Source organism: Mirounga angustirostris, unplaced genomic scaffold (genome assembly GCF_029215605.1).
Source record: "Mirounga angustirostris isolate CCGP_5_RB_7025 unplaced genomic scaffold, mMirAng1.0.hap1 SCAF_5, whole genome shotgun sequence".
NCBI lineage: Eukaryota > Metazoa > Chordata > Mammalia > Carnivora > Phocidae > Mirounga > Mirounga angustirostris.
In genome coordinates this window covers 37,193,320-37,213,801 of record NW_026991713.1, presented here as the reverse complement: position 1 = coordinate 37,213,801, position 20,482 = coordinate 37,193,320, and the positions used below count along the sequence as shown (strand labels likewise).

The 20,482-nt window shown below is 35.2% G+C and overlaps 1 protein-coding gene and 1 pseudogene across 1 annotated transcript in view; both read right to left on the bottom strand.

Annotated features, from left to right (window-relative positions):
* Positions 1 to 20,482, bottom strand: part of PPFIA2 (PTPRF interacting protein alpha 2) — a 476,257-nt gene that overhangs the window by 313,086 nt on the left and 142,689 nt on the right. The window lies entirely within an intron of this gene.
* On the bottom strand, positions 11,399 to 11,892 carry LOC123843465 (small ribosomal subunit protein eS10-like; annotated as a pseudogene).

The window sequence follows — 20,482 nt, the reverse complement described above, 5'->3', positions numbered from 1 at the left end:
TACTTCTACAGCATCTCATTTCTTATAACAGTATTTCAACCAAAGAAAATATATTGCCTTAAAATAGGTTAATGCATATAAAGAAGAAAAAATAATCATGTTCAATTCAGCCCTTTGAAAATAAAAGCCAAGAGTCAACTTTTATAAATCTTTACCTTCCATGCTTTAAAAACTATCTTTTTTTCTTCCTTCTCTTCTACCACAAACAGAAACAAACAATAGCAACAAAAAGTTAAACACATGCTGCCTATTATCATAAATGTCAGGATCAAATATCACCTAATGAATTCAAAATGTGGAATGGAGTTCATATTTGTCAACATTTCTATTTTATCCAAATTCCTAGAGTTCTTACACGAATCGTTATAACATCAAGAACAAAAAAAGTGAGTGTTTAAAAATCATTCCAGGGCGCCTGGGTGGCTCAGTTGGTTAAGTGACTGCCTTCGGCTCAGGTCATGATCCTGGAGTCCCTGGATCGAGTCCCGCATTGGGCTCCCTGCTCGGCAGGGAGTCTGCTTCTCCCTCTGACCCTCCTCCCTCTCATGCTCTCTGTATCTCATTCTCTCTGTCTCAAATAAATAAATAAAATCTTTTTTAAAAAAAAATCATTCCAGTGTGTTTTCAAAGAAAATCACCTGCCAAGAAAGGTGTCAGCAAGGTCTTTACTGAAGGAATTGTAAAAAGCCTGTGTCATGACTGAGCATATGGAATTTACTGACCCTTAAACTTTAAGAGACTGAACTAGAATACCTAATGTCAAAAGCTGGCCCAAAGAGCCAGACTACAGGATATTGTGAAGAGTGTTTATATCTCAGTGTACGGAGGAGGGGAAAAAAAAAAAAAAGTAATAATTCTGTAGAACAGCCCCAGGGCACTTGCATTTTGAGTCACTGCTACAATAAGCAGATCGCCACTGGGAAGTGAATATATTCTGTAACAGCACAGACTTGCACTATCAGTGGACATCAGTGTAAAGCAGGAGAGGCAACAGGATTAAAAATAGAAGTATAAAAAAAGGGAGAGAGATGGAGTAATTATATTTGCTGCTTATAGTTTGCAAAGGCAAAAGACGTTAATAAATCAGATGTGTATTTATTCAAAGCCCTCTTTTAAAAGAATTCTGACTACCTCTACTGTATTAATTCTCTAGGTCTTTATATATATATTTTTTCAGAACGTTATAACTATATAGCTATAATAATTAAATGCTAGGCTGTTTATTTTTACATATAGTAAAATGCACGGAGAGAAGAGGTTCATTTTCCCTTTTCATGTAATGATGATATGACTGAATTACAAAGTCAACCTTAGTACTAAAAGATGCAGTTTGAGGATAAAATGAGGAAGAATCTGATTTAGTTTAACCGTTTTCTAGATTTATGACTGATTTATTCACAGGCAACTGAAATACATTTAGTAGGTAACAGCTTTGTAACTCACATTTATATTTATGTTATAAATCATTTTGACTTTTTGCTAACACAGAAAATTTTCCATCTTCATGAGTTTCTACTTTATCTCAAATTGTAAAGCATACTAAACATGGTATTTAAGCCTCTTATATTAGTGATTACTTGTATATTGCACGTGTAACAAAATTAAATAACAGAAATTCTGTTAAGCTATGTATATGAAATATAAAATGTTTCTAAGCCCAGAGGAGACAGTTTTCAAAGTTCCATTATATGTCCCTTAGTTCTATTCTCTCTGTGATATATAAGAGAAGTAACTCTGTAATGTTCACCATATGATAGCCATAAATAACAGTACCAGGACACACATCTCATAAACCCTCAAGGATGATACAGTAGCAAATTTTAAATTCCCTGTGAAAACTAAGTGTTCATTATTATTTTGCTTGAATTCACAGAGAATCCTAATGCCATCCTATTTCCATATTTAAAAAAAATAGATTAAACTGATATGCACATTATCCATTTCTTACATCCTCTTTAACACTTTCACATTTTGCAGTTTTCCTTTGCTTATATTTGCCTTTATTAAAAGTTTGACTATACATTAACTTCCTAAGTAGCGAAGCCATTTAAAACACACTTACTTGAAAAGTGTAAAACCGGGTCCCATTAGGAGGATGCACTTTAGGGGAGCCAGAAACGGTGTTCATATCCGAGAAAATCATTTCTGATCACAGAGACAATATAATCCACAAGGAGCTACAGATGCAGAGCAGAGAGCTTAGCGTACAGATAAATCCGTGCATGCATTGAGGGAGGCTAGAGGGTAAAATGAAATCTGCCCCATCCTTCATAGATACACAGCGATAGCATTTTGAATCTTTCTCCTGCGTTTGAAATCTAAGCTGAAAGATTATCAGCCACCAACCTATTGTGCAGCTAGTTCTTTAAAACATACAATGTTTTTTTTTTTTTTTAAATTAAAACACAGAAGGGAAAAAGCAAGAACCAACAATAAATGGAGCTTGTGAAGAATCTGGCAATGCTGTGGACCTGCCCATCTGTTCTCAGTGATAATCACCTCCCTCTACCACAGTCTAGCAGAGTGATTATGCTAAATATCCTGGTTAACCAATAACATACAGTTTCATTTCAGGGAAGCGTGCACAGTGTAATTCAGAGGACCTCTTCTGACTAACCTGAAGCATGTTTCATATGCTGTTTAAAGCCGTATTTAGTAACAAATTCTTGTTCTATCACTCTTATTTCTGTATGTTTCCAAATCTCTTTGTTACTCGCAGTCTTTTCAACAAGATTTTAGACTTCTGTACAAATCCTTTTCTTTTACAGTGAAGAGTTATTTTACATTTATAGATCAAAGCATACTATAGCTGGTTAGAACATTGAGGCTCAAGGCATACAATTCAGTAAAGCTATATAATACTAGGAAGATTATCAAATAAAATGCATTAAATATTTCTACTTTTCTGAACTCTCAAAGAACATCACAATATGGACATAATCATTACTCTCCCTCCCCCATTTTAACTCAAAAATTCAGTAAGTTTCATAATTAATGGCTAAAGAAGTCCAATACATTTGTTTAAAAAAAAATCAAAACTTTATCTCTCATATATAGAAAGAAGAAATAAAAAAATCTTTTAGCTACATGAAGATTTTTAACTCAATATCCAAAAACATTAACTGCAAAGATCTAGACTACATTGCAAATCATGTCCATTTTTTATGTCTTTTAACACAAAGTATTCAGTCTGTATAAAAGATCATATTCAGATGACTTTACACTTTTTAGAGGTAAAAATAAATGCTCCATTTACACATGGTTCAAAGGTGGAGACTTCAGAACAGAGATGAGAATGAGCCAAAAGCAGTGTCTTTGTGAATGTATCTAAGATGGCATAGTTATTCATAATTAAGAACCAGGAACCACCTGCTTTGAACCTGAAGACTATAAAAAGAGTATGATGGTGATGGACTCTCAAAACTTAATTATTCATTTATATCTTTATTCTCCAATTATGATTCAGATTTATAATATCAATGAGGAGGAAGCAGAAAAATCATTCTTCGTTCCTTAGATAGGGGTCCCACATTCTGGTAAATTCAGCAAGTTGGTAGTTACTTACTTAGCAAACTGCTAAATAATCCAGAAGATAATTTTTAAACAAATGTTTAATTTGAGAATAATTTTAAATTTATGGAAAAGTTGTAGAACTAGTACAAGAGTTCCCATATATCCCCCACCCTATCTCCCTAATTGTTAACATCTTACATTACTATGGTGCATTTGTCAAAACTAAATAACTGTTATTGGCACATTATTATCAAATAAACTCCAGACTTCATTTGGGTTTCACTAGTCTTTCCGTTAATGTCTCTTTTCTGTTCTAGGTTCCAATCCAGGTTATCATGTTTGTTTAGTTTCCATGTCTCCCCAGTTTCCTCTGGTCTGTGACACCTTCTCAGCTTTTCCTAGTTATTCACGATCTTGATAGTCTTTAGAAGACCATCAAGTACTGGCCAATATCCCCTAGGCTATCCTGCTCTGATGCCTATATTAATTTTATTTGATGTTTCCCTCATGATTAGACTAGGGCCATGGGCTATTTAGGGAAGAACACCACAGAGGTAAAATGTCCTTCTCATCATATACTAATGAAGTGACCTCATCACATCATTATAGGAGTACACGATATCCACATATCACTAGTAATATTAACCATCACTTGGCAAGGTGGCATTTGCCAGGTTTCTCTACTGTGAAGTTACTATTTTTTTTCCCTTCCATACTCTATTCTTTGGAAGTTGGCCACTAAGTCTAGTACATCCTCAAAGAAGTGACAGAAAGTGGTGAAATTAAGCTTTACTTCCTGGAGGAGGGTAGTGTTTATATGTATTAAGTAGAATTCTTGTGTGGAGAAGATTAGCCTCAACTATAATTATTTTTTCAATAATTTAATTTTATCAGTATGGACCCATAATTTATTTTGATGCTCAAATTGTCCCAGCTTTGGCCACAGAGAGCTCCTTCAGACTGGCTCCTATTTCCCTTTGATGTGCTCCCATCCATTTGTTTTTTGAGCACTCAAACGACTATTTTTTTTTTACCAATTTTTTTTCTTCTGTATGAGTCACCTATTTGCTAAAACTATTAGTCATCTTAACTATAACTCTACCACTGCAATTTAAGTTGAAAAGTCATGTTTTCTTTTTTTAATGATTATTTAATCAGCCATATTACTATATTTTTCAAAATAACCTCTTTTTCCCCTTCTGGTTTTTTAGTGGTAAAACATGGTATTCATTGATTCTCAAATTAAATAAAATAAGTATATAGGCATACTATGTTGGTAATCAGTGATCTATGTAAAAAATTTTGATTTTTCTCACTCAAAAATATATGTTGGGATCATATTTCTTCCTATGGTTAGTGGGGCCATGTAAGTTGTGCTCCTCAAAGAGCTGCTAGTAGAAATAATGTCTCAAAAACAACTGTGAAGGTTCTTGGGAATCCAGGTTTTAAAGGAATTTTTTTTTTTTTTTTTGCCAAATAGATTATTATGGTGTAAAAAATCTCCATGTGTTTTATGCTTATCTGTTGATTGGTTCTGATATAATATAGACCAGATGATTCACTAGATTTCTTATTATTTTTTAGAGGGGCCAATAAATCAAATATTTCTGATATAATACTACATATTCCTGGTATAATCTCATATATTTGCTGAATTTGCATCAACCAACAAACTGTTTTAGCAAGGAATTCTGAAGCTTTTGGCTAAGAAGAGTACAAGTTTTTCTTTTCCATAGTTTTTGTGTGGGGAGGGGAAAGAAGGCAGTATGAATTAATGTTGAAAAAAGCTGGAAGCAGAAACAGTATTAATATATAATTATTTTAAATACAGTGCTTTACTCTAAATGTGGAAATTGTCAAAATATAAATTCCTTCCCAAATTTTTGTTTTCTAAGTGGGCTATTTATGATAATGACAGTATATCATTGTTCTGAGGGTTTATTTGAAGACAACTCAACTTTCTTTCTCTGCCTGGCAGCAATAGTGAAGGTGGTGTCCATGTCCGAAAATTGAAAGGATACAGAATCTTGCCTTGTCCATTGTGGTTGTAGAAGTCTGGTACTGTTTTTAATGTAGGAATAATTCTAAAAGATCCAGTCTCTGTCCTCAAGGAACTTTAAATTTGGTGGGAAGGACATCAACTAGTAAGAGGTTGTTAACTACCAAGACAACTGAAATGCAGTTTAATGAGTGCTAATGACAGACTTAACGTAAAGGAGATTGCGTTCATCTGAAAAGCACCCAACTCGAGGGATATATCAAAGTGACCCTAGGAAGAGCAGGAGGTTGAAGGCTTTCTGAAAAGAAGAATCAAAGCATGAAAAGATACAAGATGTTTTGGGAAATATGGCTGAAAACATTTCAGGGCATATGAGGTAACTGTGTTAGATGTGTTTTTTTCATATACAAACGTTTTCTCAAGTGAAATTAGTAAAGAGACTTAATATGGTTAACACCCTATTTCTATGAAATCAAGTAAAGTTAGAACATTCTTGTCTCAAAAAATACATGAAATGTAGAGACATATTTTCATACTTTTGGTTAGCATATTTTGATATCTTTCTTAAGTTTTCCAAATAGCTTTCCAAGATTTTTTGGCTTGTCAAGAAACTTCATTCTTAGTTTGATTGAGTTCAATTTATAATAAGATTATTTTAAGTATTAACTTGAAAGTAAAAGGATACAGTACAGTATTACTATGTGAAAAAAAATTTAATGTGCTTATGGTAGCAGTCATTAGATTCTGGGCAATGTCTACCAACCATATAAAGGGTAAATAATATGTCCCTTTCAATTACTACACCCAGACCACCCCCCAAAATCTCTCAAGGTATATCTTTTCTCAGGAGAGGTAAATTAAGAATATGAACTCTAGAAGGTTTAATTCCAGCTATCTCAACCACTTGAATTTTTACAGAAAGAAACTGAAGATGAAAAAGTAAAAGGATAACTCAATTACACTTTCTTAAAAATGGGTAAAATAAAATCCTGAAGCCAGACACTTGTTAATAGACTTAAAGAGAAGATTCCCAGAAGTCATCTAATATACCCCTCGGCCTCTGAGAATAGTTACTCCTAAGCCTTCTGAAATGTATGTTATCAACTTGGTTTTATAAAAAGTTCAAAAAAATACTTTAGAGCCTACTATTTCATATACTGTCAGGAAGATTCAGTTCACACAAATTTTATAGCCCCTCAATATAACTTTTTAAACAAATAACTGTTAGATATATTCTGCTTCAAGACAAGCAATTCAATACATCTTTTCTTTTGTTCATTTATGGGTATTTGATAAGAAGCTCAAAAATTTGCTAGAGTGATAAGAACTTGGAGAATTAAGGAAATAAACTGAAAGGGCTGTTCATTTGCTCTTAGTTCCTGATAAATGCTCAGAGGGAAAAATGCCATACTGGACAAAGAATAGGAAGGAAAGAGAGAGAGAAAGGGAGGGAGGAGGGAAGAGAGGAGGAGGAGGAGGAGGAGGACAAGGAGGAGAGATATCACTACAATTTACACCATCACACTATAGGATAACAAAGAATTTTCTAGCCAAGTGTTCAGTTAGAAGTCATGCCAGATGGAGTGAAATTTGGAGTCCAGATGGGCAATACATCCTAGTGATCCATATGGATGGCATGTGGAAGCTAGTTAGGTACATATTGCCAGCTAGATTATCTATCTTATCTATCTATCTACTAAATATATATTCGTATTTATGCACCTCAAACTATATCTGCTTCCTTCTCTTCATATTATGACTTCTACAAGATTCAGCAAAGATGATCCTATGTAGAAAGTCAACACTCTAAGTTTACTTTTATGCCCTGCCTCTGAGTTTCCTTCCTGACAGTCACAGCTGGTTGTACACAAGTTTGTAGGTTTTGTTCACTCATTCATTTATTCACTCATTTATTCAACAAATTCTTACTGAGGAGCAATGAAGTACCAGGCACCTGTTACAATTAGAATAGAGATGAAGGGCAGGTGAAGTGAGAGGAAACACTGCAAGCCAATGAGATACTCCATCCAACAGGTATAAAGAGTTCTAGCTGTGAGAGCTTTCATTGGAGGATCCCAATTAGAAAACAACAACAAACAAAACAAAACTTCTAATGCCTCAAAGACTTTCTTCTGAGTTCAGGAGATATTTCTTAGCTACCTAACCATTCACTGAGGGTGTCTCAAATAAAGACAATATTTAGAATCCTTTGTGTTCTCTTGAGATTTGTAGTCATTCAGACTAAAGAAATAAATACAAATCAAGCATACAGAAATTTACAAGCTTCCATTTATAACAAGATAAAAATATTAAATTTGCCTTTAATCCACATCTTGATAGTGTGCTCGTTTTGAAAAACATAATCTCATAAAATCTTATATATATAGATATAGATACAGATATAGATATAGATATAGGCATGCATGTGGATGTGTGTATATTCCTATGTGTATGGATGTTTTGGTGTGTGCATGTACTTGTACATATGTATATGTATGTATACATATATATGTATGTATAATGCACAAACACACCTACATACATACTGTCTTCAAAACTCAAATTAGAAAATTTTAAAATGGTATCTTCTTTCCATACTATTTCTTCTTTGCACTTTGGTTTCTCTTTGCTTGAATGGCATTTTTCACAAATATTTACATGTATTATAATAGCTCATAAACATCTTCATGCTTAAATTAAAAATATTAAATTGGGGGCGCCTGGGTGGCTCAGTCATTAAGCGTCTGCCTTCGGCTCAGGTCATGATCCCAGGGTCCTGGGATCGAGCCCTGTGTCAGGCTCTCCGCTCGGCGGGAAGCCTGCTTCTCCCTCTCCCCCTGCTTGTGTTCCCTCTCTCGCTGTGTTTCTCTCTGTCAAATAAATAAATAAATAAATAAATAAATAAATAAATAAATAAATAAATAAATAAAATCTTTAAAAAAAATTAAATTGTATGAAATCCAGGCTTGAGTTTTGTTTTGGTCCTTTAACAGAAAAAAATATTGATGGATTGGAACTTTATAATTCTATGACACAATAATTTTACTGTATTTTGTTAAATTTATCTCATGTTCTAAAATACATGTCATTAGCCTGTTTTTACAAAAACCACATTAAAGTTCTATGGCAGGACATTATTTCTTCATGTAGCACTATAAATACCAAATGCCCACATAGTTTAAGGTTTTATAATACCTGAAGGGGTTTCTGAGATCTGACTTTTATACACATAAATACAGTGAGTTGAGAAACACTGGGTCCATTCTATGGCATGAGAACTACATATAGACTATTACATATTGAACTTAAATGTGGTTATGCCCTACATGCCCTATTTTATAGTACAGTTTCGATATTAAGTTTCACTTTTCCCTAGAAATTGGCAAAATTCTTAGCGATTTGTGGCCACTATTTCCACTCTGGATAAATTATATTTTCTACTTTATTTACTGTCCGGTTTCCATATATGTCCTCTGTTACTATATACCATAATTATTGCATCAGGATAAAAAAAAAATCTTGGTCACTGATATAAAATTTTGATTTTATTTTTTAAATCAGGAAGCATAGTTTCTAAAGTTTGAGATGAAATAAGAGTCCTTAATATCCAAAAGTTGTCTTATATAGAATTTCTTGTCTATCACTAACAAGAACCAGCACAAGGCAAGGCATAGAGTCAGCATCCAATAAATATTTGGGAAATGCTTGAAACAAATCTTCCTCTGGCTGTTTTGCTTCTGTCTTTTTATGAGTCATATCTTAATAGTAATTATCTCATTTTGACTTACTGACTAGTCCTGAGAACTCAAAAATGTTTATTCTAATTCCCAGATTCTTACAGTTAATATGTGGTACACCGAACATTCAAAGTTTGGGCTGATTGTACTGCTTGGTACATAATAGTCAAGTTGTTGGTGAAGGGACGTCTGGGTGACTCAGTCAGTTAAGCATCTGACTCCTGATTTCGGTTCAGGTCATGATCTCAGGGTCATGGGATTGAGCCCCACGTTGGGCTCCATGCTCAGCATGGAGTCTGCTTGTCCCTCTCCCTCTGCTCCTCCCCCTGTTCACATTCTCTCTCTCTCTCTCAAATAAATAAATAAAATTTTTTAAAAATAGTCAAGTTGTTGGTGAACAAATGAACAAAAAAAGAGAATGTATAAATCCAGATATTCTAACTACTAACCCATATTGTTTGTATTAAATAATGCTGCCTAGTAGTTTAGTAAATAGATTTTTTTTTAAAAAGCAATTTTGAAAATAGATTGAAAAAATAACTTTGCAAACTGACATGCATCCACCCATTCAAATGTACATACAGATAAAATCATCTCCATCACACATTCACAGAGTATTAGGAGAAATACCACAATAAAGAAAAAGAAGAAAGGTATGTTCTAACAAACAAAACAGATGTTCTAATGCTCTTCATATAGTTCACTTTATGTTAAATACTTTGTTTATACCATCTCAGAAGATACAGGTTTAACTGATAGGATAACAGGAAGAGAAGAATCATGATAGTGACCAACGCTGTGCAAGAGCTTTTAGGATAATGTTATCACAGCTATCTTGGAATAATAGAATATTAAAAAAAATTTTTTTTAATTTATATGGAGGGATACTCCACTCACAATCCCATGTTTAAGATTAGAAAGATTACAAGATTACAGAAACAAAGGCAATATTAGTGAAAACAGTGAAATAGACTGAAGCAATCTGTAGACTATCATTTCTTATTCTTTACATTCTCTACTGCCTCAGTTGCCATGGTAGCAAGTACTTTATTTTCTCTTTAATTTTACTTTTTCCAAGAATTTCATTTGAAAGACAAAGCCAATCACTATCCTGTTTTATTTTCATTAAGAGCAATAACAATGGCTCAATAGTTGCTATTTATTGAATGATATTACAGGGAAGACAGAGTTGCCTTTTATAAAACCCTCTGAAGGAGGTATTTATTCCTCAGTTATATATAAGGAAACAAAGTCTTAGAGAAATATAACTTGTCTAAAATCACACTTAGACAAATGGGAAAGTCATATCATTTGAAACCAGGTCTAGCTGATTACAAAACTCCCCCATAAATCAAAATTACATCTTGGTACTGTTTTATCTGCCACTGATTTTAATTCAGGACAGAATATGAAAAAGGAATTGATAAATTCCTAATTGATTTCATATGTCAAAGAATTCTTCGGTGACTGGCTATCTGATGAACTATTTTAATTTTATGGAAGTATTCAGATTTTCCTGATGAATCAGATGTGGGTTGTGAAAGGCAAAAAGGAATCCAGAACAACTACAAGGTCTTTGGCCTGAGCAGTGAAAGGATGAAATTGCCACTAAATGAGATGAAGCCTGTGAAAGAAGCAGGTTTGGGAAAAATTCAATCACTCAATTTTGCCCATGTTGAGTTTGAGGTTTCTATTAGTCATCTAAATAGAGATGTCACCTTGGCAGTTGAATATACAAATCTGGAGACCACATTAGCATGCAGACTGAAAACCAAAAAACTGGAAGGAAGTCATCAGGAAGTGAATGCAAATAGACAAGAGAAATGGTCCAAACCCAAGCCTTAGTACACTCCAACAATAAGAATCCTGAGCCAGCAAAGGAGAATGAGTAGGAACAAACCAGTGAAGTGGGATGGCGGGGAGACCAAGAGAGGGATGTGTCCTGGAAGTCCAGAGATTGACATGAATCAAGTAGGCAAGATGATCATCTGTATCAAATGCTGCTGAGAGATCAATTAAGACAAGGATTGAGCACTGGCCACTAGATTTAGCAATGTGGAGGTTGGCTTTAACAGGTGGTTGGGAGAAAAGACTATTTTTTTGTTTCTGGCTATGGATTTATTCAATACAAGAACAATCTCCTCCAACTTTACTGAGGTGGCTGATCACATCTATGACCAAATCCTCCTCTAAACTGGAATTCAGGTACTGACACAGCCCCAGCCTCAGTTTTCTTGTTGGCACCAGGGGGCACAGTGCTTGGTCTGTAGGTGTCTCTGTCAGCTTCCCCTTGTGTGATTCTTGCAGGTTGCTGTCCCTCCAGACCTTTTGTAGCCTGCGAGTGTCAAGATGGCTGTGGTGCAGAGTGGCAGGCACAATCTCAGATGGCACATGGAGGTAATCACGGAGATCCTGGATACCTTCATTGGTAAGCTCCCAGTAGACATGTCTCCAGGCAAACTGTTCCTTTATGTAGCCTCGTGATTTGAGAGACTGTGTGAACTTTGTGACGTGAAGATTGGGCACATTCTTGTCTGCCAGGTCAGGGTTTTTAGGCATGTGGACGTCCTTCTTGGCCACCATCATTCCCTCCTTGAAAAGGAGTTCATAAATGGCAATATGGTTCTTCTTGGGCATCAACATCTTGGTGGCTGCTATGTCTATGGCTGGGGCTGGAAAGGAAGGGGCATGCACGGCACACGAAAAACCTCATTGATGTAAATTTACGATGAAATAGGAGGAGAGGAATTGGAGACAGTGTGTTTATACAATACTTTTAAAGCATATTGTTGTAAAAGGAACCAAAGAAATGGGACAGTAGCTGACAAGGAAAGGAGGGAGAGAAATGAGAACAAGTTGTGCTTAAGGGAGAAGGTCTAGTTTAAGGTGAAAAATTATGAAGTAGGATGGAAAGGGATGAATTTCTGGAGCAGTGTCCTTCAGCTGGTGAAAGGAGATAGAATCTATGTAGGAAGAGACTCACTTTAGAGAGAAAAGAACACCATCTTTGATAACAGGTGGGAAGGCAGAGCATGTGGATTCCCTTGCTGGTAATTATAGTGGTGGGAGTTTGTGTAAGTGCTCAGGAACTTAGAAAGCTGAGACATCAGCTGACAGTCAGGTTAGGGGAGGGAGTATTGAATGTTTAAAGTGAAGAAATGGTATGAAACTGCCATGTAAAAGAGAGAGAATATTAAAATACACCTATACTAAAGAACATAGCTTAGATATGCAAACAAATCAGTTGATTTTAACTCCTTCAGTTAAAGGGATGAATCTGGCTATGAATTGGTGGGTTGCTAGAAGCTAGAGTTTTTACAGCATGACAGAAAGCAGTTTAGAATGCATGCTCTCTGGAGGAGGCAGTTCCACAGATTGATAACAGAAGGGATAGAAGAGATGAGTCACACATGCCCAGTTCATTCTATGAAACTAGTCTATGAAGGAAGCCATTTCTTCCTCGTGGAGTACAAGTTAGGCTAGAAGTATTCCTCTAACGGGAGTCCTGCCACCTGGAGCAGAAGGGAATATATTCCCTGGAACATGACTTCCCTTTCTCCCCTTCTCATGTTCTCTCATTTTCACTCTATTTTTTCTTGGACATCATGAAAATAAATATCATTTGACCAAGTTTTGTCCCCAGTCTATCAGCCAATTCCTATTTTCATTCTCTCCATACCTAACCAAGAATCAATGATCTATTATACCTTTCATTCCCTTGCCAACACCTTCACCCCATTTTCTTAATATACTTTTGTTTGACCCATTCAGTAAATAGTTGTATTGATCCAGTTGTCCAGCAACTTCTCTGCTACAAACTGAGCTGATTGTGTTGCTGGAGCACATCAGACAATCGATGCCCCAGCAAGCCCGCCACCCTCAACCTCAACAGTGCCCTCTATACTGCCTGGGCCCCCATCACCCCTTATATTCTTTTCACAGCAGTCCAATAAGCCTTTCTCCAGTCTGGTGAGGCCTCTCTTCATTGCTTACACACTCACTTGCAGCAGATTAACAGTTGGTCGTTTTATACCGAAGTTCCTTTCCTTATAATCTCACATGTGTTTGTCCCTCTCATCTCTTTTTCTCTCATCCCAAAGTCTGAGACTGATGCCTCCACTTGAATTCCGTGACAAGGAGAAAAGGAAGCTTACTGGCAAATTTAAGTCTATGGGGATTTTCCTAGGCATCATTAGCAGTGTCTTGCAATCTCTTTTCTGAGAGTCTCTTTTGTGGGTGTTCCTTAATTGTCCCTGTACAGCATCCACACATTCACTGGCCTCTCCAAACTTAGGTTTCTATAGACTATCTTCTAACATCACTTAAAATCCTAGCTGGTTAGAGATAGAGAAGACACTAGCGATCATCTAGTACAGTAGAATATTCTGCACTTTAGAATCCCCTATGGTGCTTTAAAAAATACCAATGTTTGGGCCTCACCACTAGTGATTTTTTATTTAATTAGTTTAAGGATGCCAAAGTAGTATTTTTCTAAATCTCCCCAAGATTTTTTTTTCAATGTGCAAACTGGATTAAGGGATAGCTGATATAGTGGGATTCTTTTTTTTTTTTTTTTTAATAGTCAAACCGAACATAAGAAAGATAAAAATGTCCTGCTTCTCTTGGCCATACCATGAATCATTCTGAGCTAAGTAGGACAGAGCTTCCCAGCCGTGTGTTGCAGATAGATCACAGGTGCACTGAAACAGCAGTCTCTCAGCTTCAGGGTGACTCGTCAGATCCTGGGGCTTCCACAGGGCCTGAAGTACTCAATACCAGGCTTGAGCATCCTCCTCTGTCTATATTCATGTAATGTAAAAATATTATGATTTCCTATTTGTGCTATAATGTGAACAAGATCAAGAAACACTGATCCGGTGTATGCTTATCCTCAACGCCACAGGTTAATATTTCTTCTTTGAGAAGTCTATCTTTTCACCTTTTCTGCATTAAATTCCATTTTTAATGTTTCTTCTCTCTTCTAAGGCCAGGTGTTGTGACCAGTTATGTGTTATCAGTATATTCTTCAGTCCAATAACTAAATAAGGAGTGAACAGTTTAAACACCACCTAGGGAATAACCTTGGCAAAACTTCATTTTAAATGAATGTGAATATTAGTGAATTATTAAAAGTTATTATGTCCTGAATCACAACTTCCTAGTTGGAATTGGAGATATCTAAATGACTATGGTCAAGTCACAATTTTTCAGCTTGTTGATTACAAGGCCATGCAGACACAGAATTAAGAGGTTATTATGTCATGATAAATTATGGGCATACATTAATTTCTTCAATTTATCTGCCTTGTACTTGACATTCACCACACATAAATAAATGAAAGGAGCATAAATATTAACATTTCATAACAAAGACAGAAATTCTTATTATAAATGCTTTGCTTTAATATAAAAAAGACCATGATCAGTAACATGATTATGGTGCTTTGGACAGCATTATACACATTAGCAGCCCCAGTCATGCAAAATAAATATTAATTTGATTGAACTGATCAGATGCAAGGAACTGGGTAATTCTTTGAATTTTGACTGTATTATTAAAGCACAAACTCAGTCCATGGGATCTAGCATCAAACAGATCCAAGTTCAAATCTCCATGTTTCTTTCCTATTGAATAAAGCTTTGACTAAGCTTCCCTGAGCCTCAGTTTTCTGAAAAGTGGAGATTAAAATAGGTTTTAACTCAATGGGGTTTGATAAAAATTAAGTGAAATAATGTATTTAGAGCATTTACTGCCATTGGCACCTTGTCAGTACTCAATCCAAACCTACTTTCCAAATTTCTTTATTCTACCCAAAGATTGTGTTGCATTTATCCCTTGCCCAATTGTTTTCTTTTGCCTGAAATTTTCTTTTTACTCATATTCAAGATCTAACTCCAGAGCCCCCTCATCTAGGAAGTCTTACCAGTCCAGAATCTTTCTGTCCTCATACAATTAGTCTGTACTTCAGCTGTGGCCCTTACTAACGTCTGCAATAGGTGAGTTATTAGCACATTGGTGTGTTTGTCCACACAACTGGTAGCTGCTGGAGAATGTGGATGGTTCTCCACACAACAGTCTATAAGATCTGTAAATATGTGAATCAGGCCATTCCATTCTCTTACTCTCAACCCTCCAGAAGCTTCCTATCACACTTAGGAGAAAATACAAAGTCTTTTCCATGGCTTATAAAGCCATACAATTATTGATCCTGGCCCTCTGTCCTCACTTCATGCCACTACACCCCTATATACTGTTCACTGCCACATGATCTTGCAGTCCCCCAAATATAATGTCAGTCGGCACAGTGAAGATCTACTGAGTACCAGCTGTGAGTTGGATGCTATTCTAGGCATTTAGGATACACTGGTGAACACAACAGACACTCTTCTTTGTAGAGCTTTCATTGCAGTGCAATGGGAAGGAGTGCAGAAACAATGGGAAGAAGTGCAGAAACTACCAACACAAGAAGTAAATTCTATTGTACGTCAGAAGGGGATAAGTGCAATGGGAAGAAGGAGAGTAGTAGAGGGGGACGGGAACTAGAGCAAGGAAAGGATTATTTAGTTGTGATTTCAAATCCCATATTTAGCTTGTTCTCTTCTTGGTATTTGCAACTGCTGTTCCTTTTGCCTGGCTCTCTCCCCAGCCTACCCAATATTCATATGGTTCCCTCCATCAGTTAGTTAAGGGTTTACCTAAATGTTAGCACTTCTGGAGGTTCTTATCTGAAGAGAATGTAAAAAGTATGCCCCTGCTCTTACACTGCAACATTTCATTCCCTTAGTCAGCTTTATTTTCTCCACTGCACTATATGTGAAAAATGGTATTTATGCATTTTATAAGGGAATATATTTTTTTGTTTTATTAACTGTTGCATTCATTCTCGGTGCTCAGGACAAGGTTTGGCATAAAGTTGTTAATAACTAGCTATTGAATTAATGAATGTAGGTAATAATTAGCTTCAGCTAATGGTTATTAAATATAAAAGGTAGAGCCAAGAAAACTAAAATTTAATCAACAATATATTATTTCTCAATAACTTGAAGGAATCTTCATATTTTAAAATTCTACTTTGATACCCACAGCACTGCAAGAGATTAAAGAAATCTGTTATTTCCTTCTTGGGAATGTCAAAAAAATATTTTTATTATAAGAAATTTGAGTAAGAGCTTCATTATTTTTGCAATTCAAATGTTAAAATGTTTTTTGGGGGGCAACTTTAGTGTTTCTCTCAATGGAATAAAAGGCAAATGCATTGTAAAATCCATATTTTAATTACTTAGTCATTAAAGAGTCCAGGGAAATGAAGAAGGACCACAAAAATAAGCTAAAAAGAGGGCCAGTAAGCATTACACTAGGATTGGGGTTTCACCATTGGAACAGCCCACTCGGGCTCCTGCCTGAAGCAAGAGGTTCGTATCTAGAGACAGCAGCCTCTTTGTCCAAGCTGAGAACTTGGATAGCAAACCAGGTAGACTGAAAAAGGAGGTGGGATTTTCCTGAGCAACCAGATCTCCCAAATCCACTTTGGTGACCAATGAAGTCAGCGGATGATATTCATGATGATGATGTTCAGTCACATGATTATTTTCCCATTCTGACTTCAGTGGAAGGTTAGGATGGAATTATAATAATAAACAACATTTGCCTATAATTTGATATAGGGCTCAATGCCAATACCCTTAATAATCTGGGAGTGCTAGATGTCAATGGTAAGGGGTACGGTATAGATTCTTTGAGTAAAATGTTGATATAATCCAGTGATATAATTTTCTTTTGTTCTAAACAGAATGTATTTTATTTATTTTATTTAGTTAAGTTTTTAATTTTACTTCCAGTATAATTAACATACAGTGTTATATTAGTTTCAGGTATACAATATAGTGATTCAACAATTCAATACATTACTCAGTGCTCATCATGATTAAGTGTATTCTTTAATTCCATCACCTATTTCACCCATCCCCCCACCCTCCTCCTCTCTGGTAACCATAAGCAGAATACATTTTAAATGAAATTATATGTGGGAGCCCAAGATATAAGACATATAAAAGTGAAATTTCTTTGTTTGAATCAGAGGTAACAGAATAAGAATCCTTGTTTAGAGTTGGCTGAAGTTACCCTGAGGGATTTTGACACAGTCCTAGGGCCTTGGTAAACATGGCTTAAAAACACAGCTTAAACCAAAAAACTTAAAAATAAACCAGTTCAGAATTAAAAGTAATTGGCATTTGCAGCAGTCAAGGAAAGTCTGGGGAAAATGGACCTCAATAAAATGTGTCCAGGTTGTCAATGCATTGTTTTCCCCCAACCTAGATTATGATATGCAAAATCTCCAAAACTACCGATACCATATTGAGGATAACCCGGGCTATCTGGCAATAATATTAAATAAATTATAATTCAAATTAAGTGAGAAAGTTTATAGTCTAGAAGAAAATTAAACTTGATATAAATAAGAATACACACATTCAGTGAGGTTTATCCAGTTCGGGAACACATTAACTCTAAGTTAAGGGGGTAAAAAAGATGCATTTAAAAATTAAAAAAAAAAGAAAAGAAAACCAAGATAGTGATTATGCTCTTCCAAACCACCTCGGGAAAGACAAAAGTTACAATGAAGAGCAAGCATGATAATGAACTTACAGTTGCAACATCAATCTATTTTAATCAAATAGAAGATAAGCCTTCCTGCCAGCACTAAGTGGAAGTGTGAATAGGAAAGCAATCTTGTGGGGTCCCTCAAGAGGAATATTCCAGCTTATTTAGAGATGTGAGACTTTCAGGAGATATTCAAAATGGTGAAAACAGAGATGCTCAAAATGTACAGCACTAATTTAAAGGAGTAGATAAAAAGGAGTAAGTGTCATGAGCAATGCAAACTCATATTTATAAATGTTCATTAAAATAATGAGTATCTTAGGCAATTTTAATGACCTCAAATGATATGTCATTTACTTCATCCATCTACTATACAGAATTGGGACATTAATTTTTCTATCGAAGGCCAAAAGATGTTTACAAATGTGAGCAGTTAAGTGATCTGCAAAGATGTCAGAGTAACTTACATATGCAATGGAAGACTCCCACTACAATCTGTTTTCAGACTGCATATGCAGTATATCCACAATTGCCTCCTATGGGCATGTGGGTACAGTTTCTAAAACCAGACATTCAAAAGAAGAACAAATGTCCTGATGTTCTAGATATGTATCTGGATCTTTTCTTACACGAATTTGATACAAAAAACCTGACATAATATGAAACTAACTCATTTTTTCCTTGTACTGAACATAGTTCATTATGTAATGGCAAGAAATTTTGTTCTGCTTATTGTTGTAACCTCGGTGCTTAGAACAGAGCCTCACATTAAGTCACAACTCAATGAATATTTGTTGAATGAATGAACGCCATAACATACACAAGCTGAGTGACAACACCATTCTCTGGAAGTCTGTGAAAAAGCCCACTTTAAACAACCTACTCTGCATAACAGAATTATAGATTTGCAAGGGTAGGAGGCCCTAAAATGTATATTCACTTTTTACTCCCAAATTAGACCATACACTGCATTTTTGGTGACAGTAGAAACATAACAACACCTGGGAATCAAAACAAATTGCAGAAGCTAAGGAACGATTTGTCTAATTTTACCTAAGCCAGTAATCATCAGAAGTGATTAGGGAAGGAGGAAAGCCTTAAAACATGGTTGGGTGGCATTAGGTTTTTCCACTCAGATTAGAAGTAGGCCAAAGCAGGCTAAATCAAATAAAAACAAAACAAAAGTATTCAAGCAAAAAAGAACCATGGGGTAGTTAAAATTCAATCTGTAGGTCACCCAAAAGGGAAACAAATATACAACTTTGAATTTTTAAAAAGCCTGTGTGTGTGTGTGTGTGTGTGTAAAATGGGAGAAAAGGAAAACCTTGCATCCTAAATAACTCCATTTATTATAGTTGCAACCAATCATTGTGTGAATTACTCTGCTATAATTATTCATTCAAAATTAATATAAATATAATAATTATTCATTCTTATGTTCAAAGAGTGGTATAATTTCTCCTTCTCATACAGTCCCAGATCTTTCTGTCTATATTTTTATTAGAAGGCTTATATCTATATTTCTTACATGAGAATTATCTGTATATTCATCTCCCTCAATTCACCATCAGTTCTCTTAAAGAGCATGGATAACGGCTTATTCACCTTTAGCTCTAAGATATTGATGGTTGGATCATAAAATGTGATAGAAAAATCTACATTTTTGTTTCTTTATCTATAAATTGAGACTATAAGTCTTATGCGGGTAAAGACCCTTACTCCTAACTATATCTTCTATGCTAAGAAAGTGTTAAAACAATATTTATTTAATGGTTAATTAGAAAAACTCCTAATTGGAATAGTTATGGTTGTGAAGAACCATAGACATGAGGATAGAGAGCATGTGTTACTGTGATACATGTTAGTTAAAAGCACTTTTACAAAGATATTTAAACAATTAAAATTTAAGTTAGATAAATCAGGACACCAGGAATTTTTTTGTGGAAATGAAATTATTATGTGTTAGCTAAAGATACCATGTTTTTGAGTTTGGAGTCTATTTTGAACAGAGAAGTGTTAACCACATCATTTTCCACCTAAGATGTGATGAAAGTAAGACTGTGATATTGGGGTTAAAAAAGGCAAATTTTACTTAGTACTCTTTTATGTCCTGTAAACAAGGCAGCTACATTTGGGGGCATTACTCAAATAGCTGCATAAAAAAGAAAACACACACATACACCACAGAGAAACAGTTTTCACTATGTTCTTGATCAGAACATTATGCCACCAATCCTTTATAGTGAAACACTTGTCATATTATTTTGTACTAATTGCTTCACAATTAATATATCTTCTCCTTATCAAGGGAGAAGATTCCATGTGAAATGGTAAATAGGAAATAACAGGTGAAATGAAAGAGACAGGTGGTTTGGAAAAAATGGATCTTTCTATCGATAAGCACTAAACATCAAAATACAGTCTTCCTAGGGTAGTTGACAATCATATGACAATCATAATCAAACTTGCAAATCCAGAAAAATATACAGTAGAAACATGCTCATTACTTTCCTTATACCCCATTTCTTAATTATTAATTTCTTAGGTTCAGAGCCAGGCCAAATAGTATAATCTATACACTGCTTTAGCATTTGCTTTATCTACAATACTTAATCATGGTAAGGGTAATGA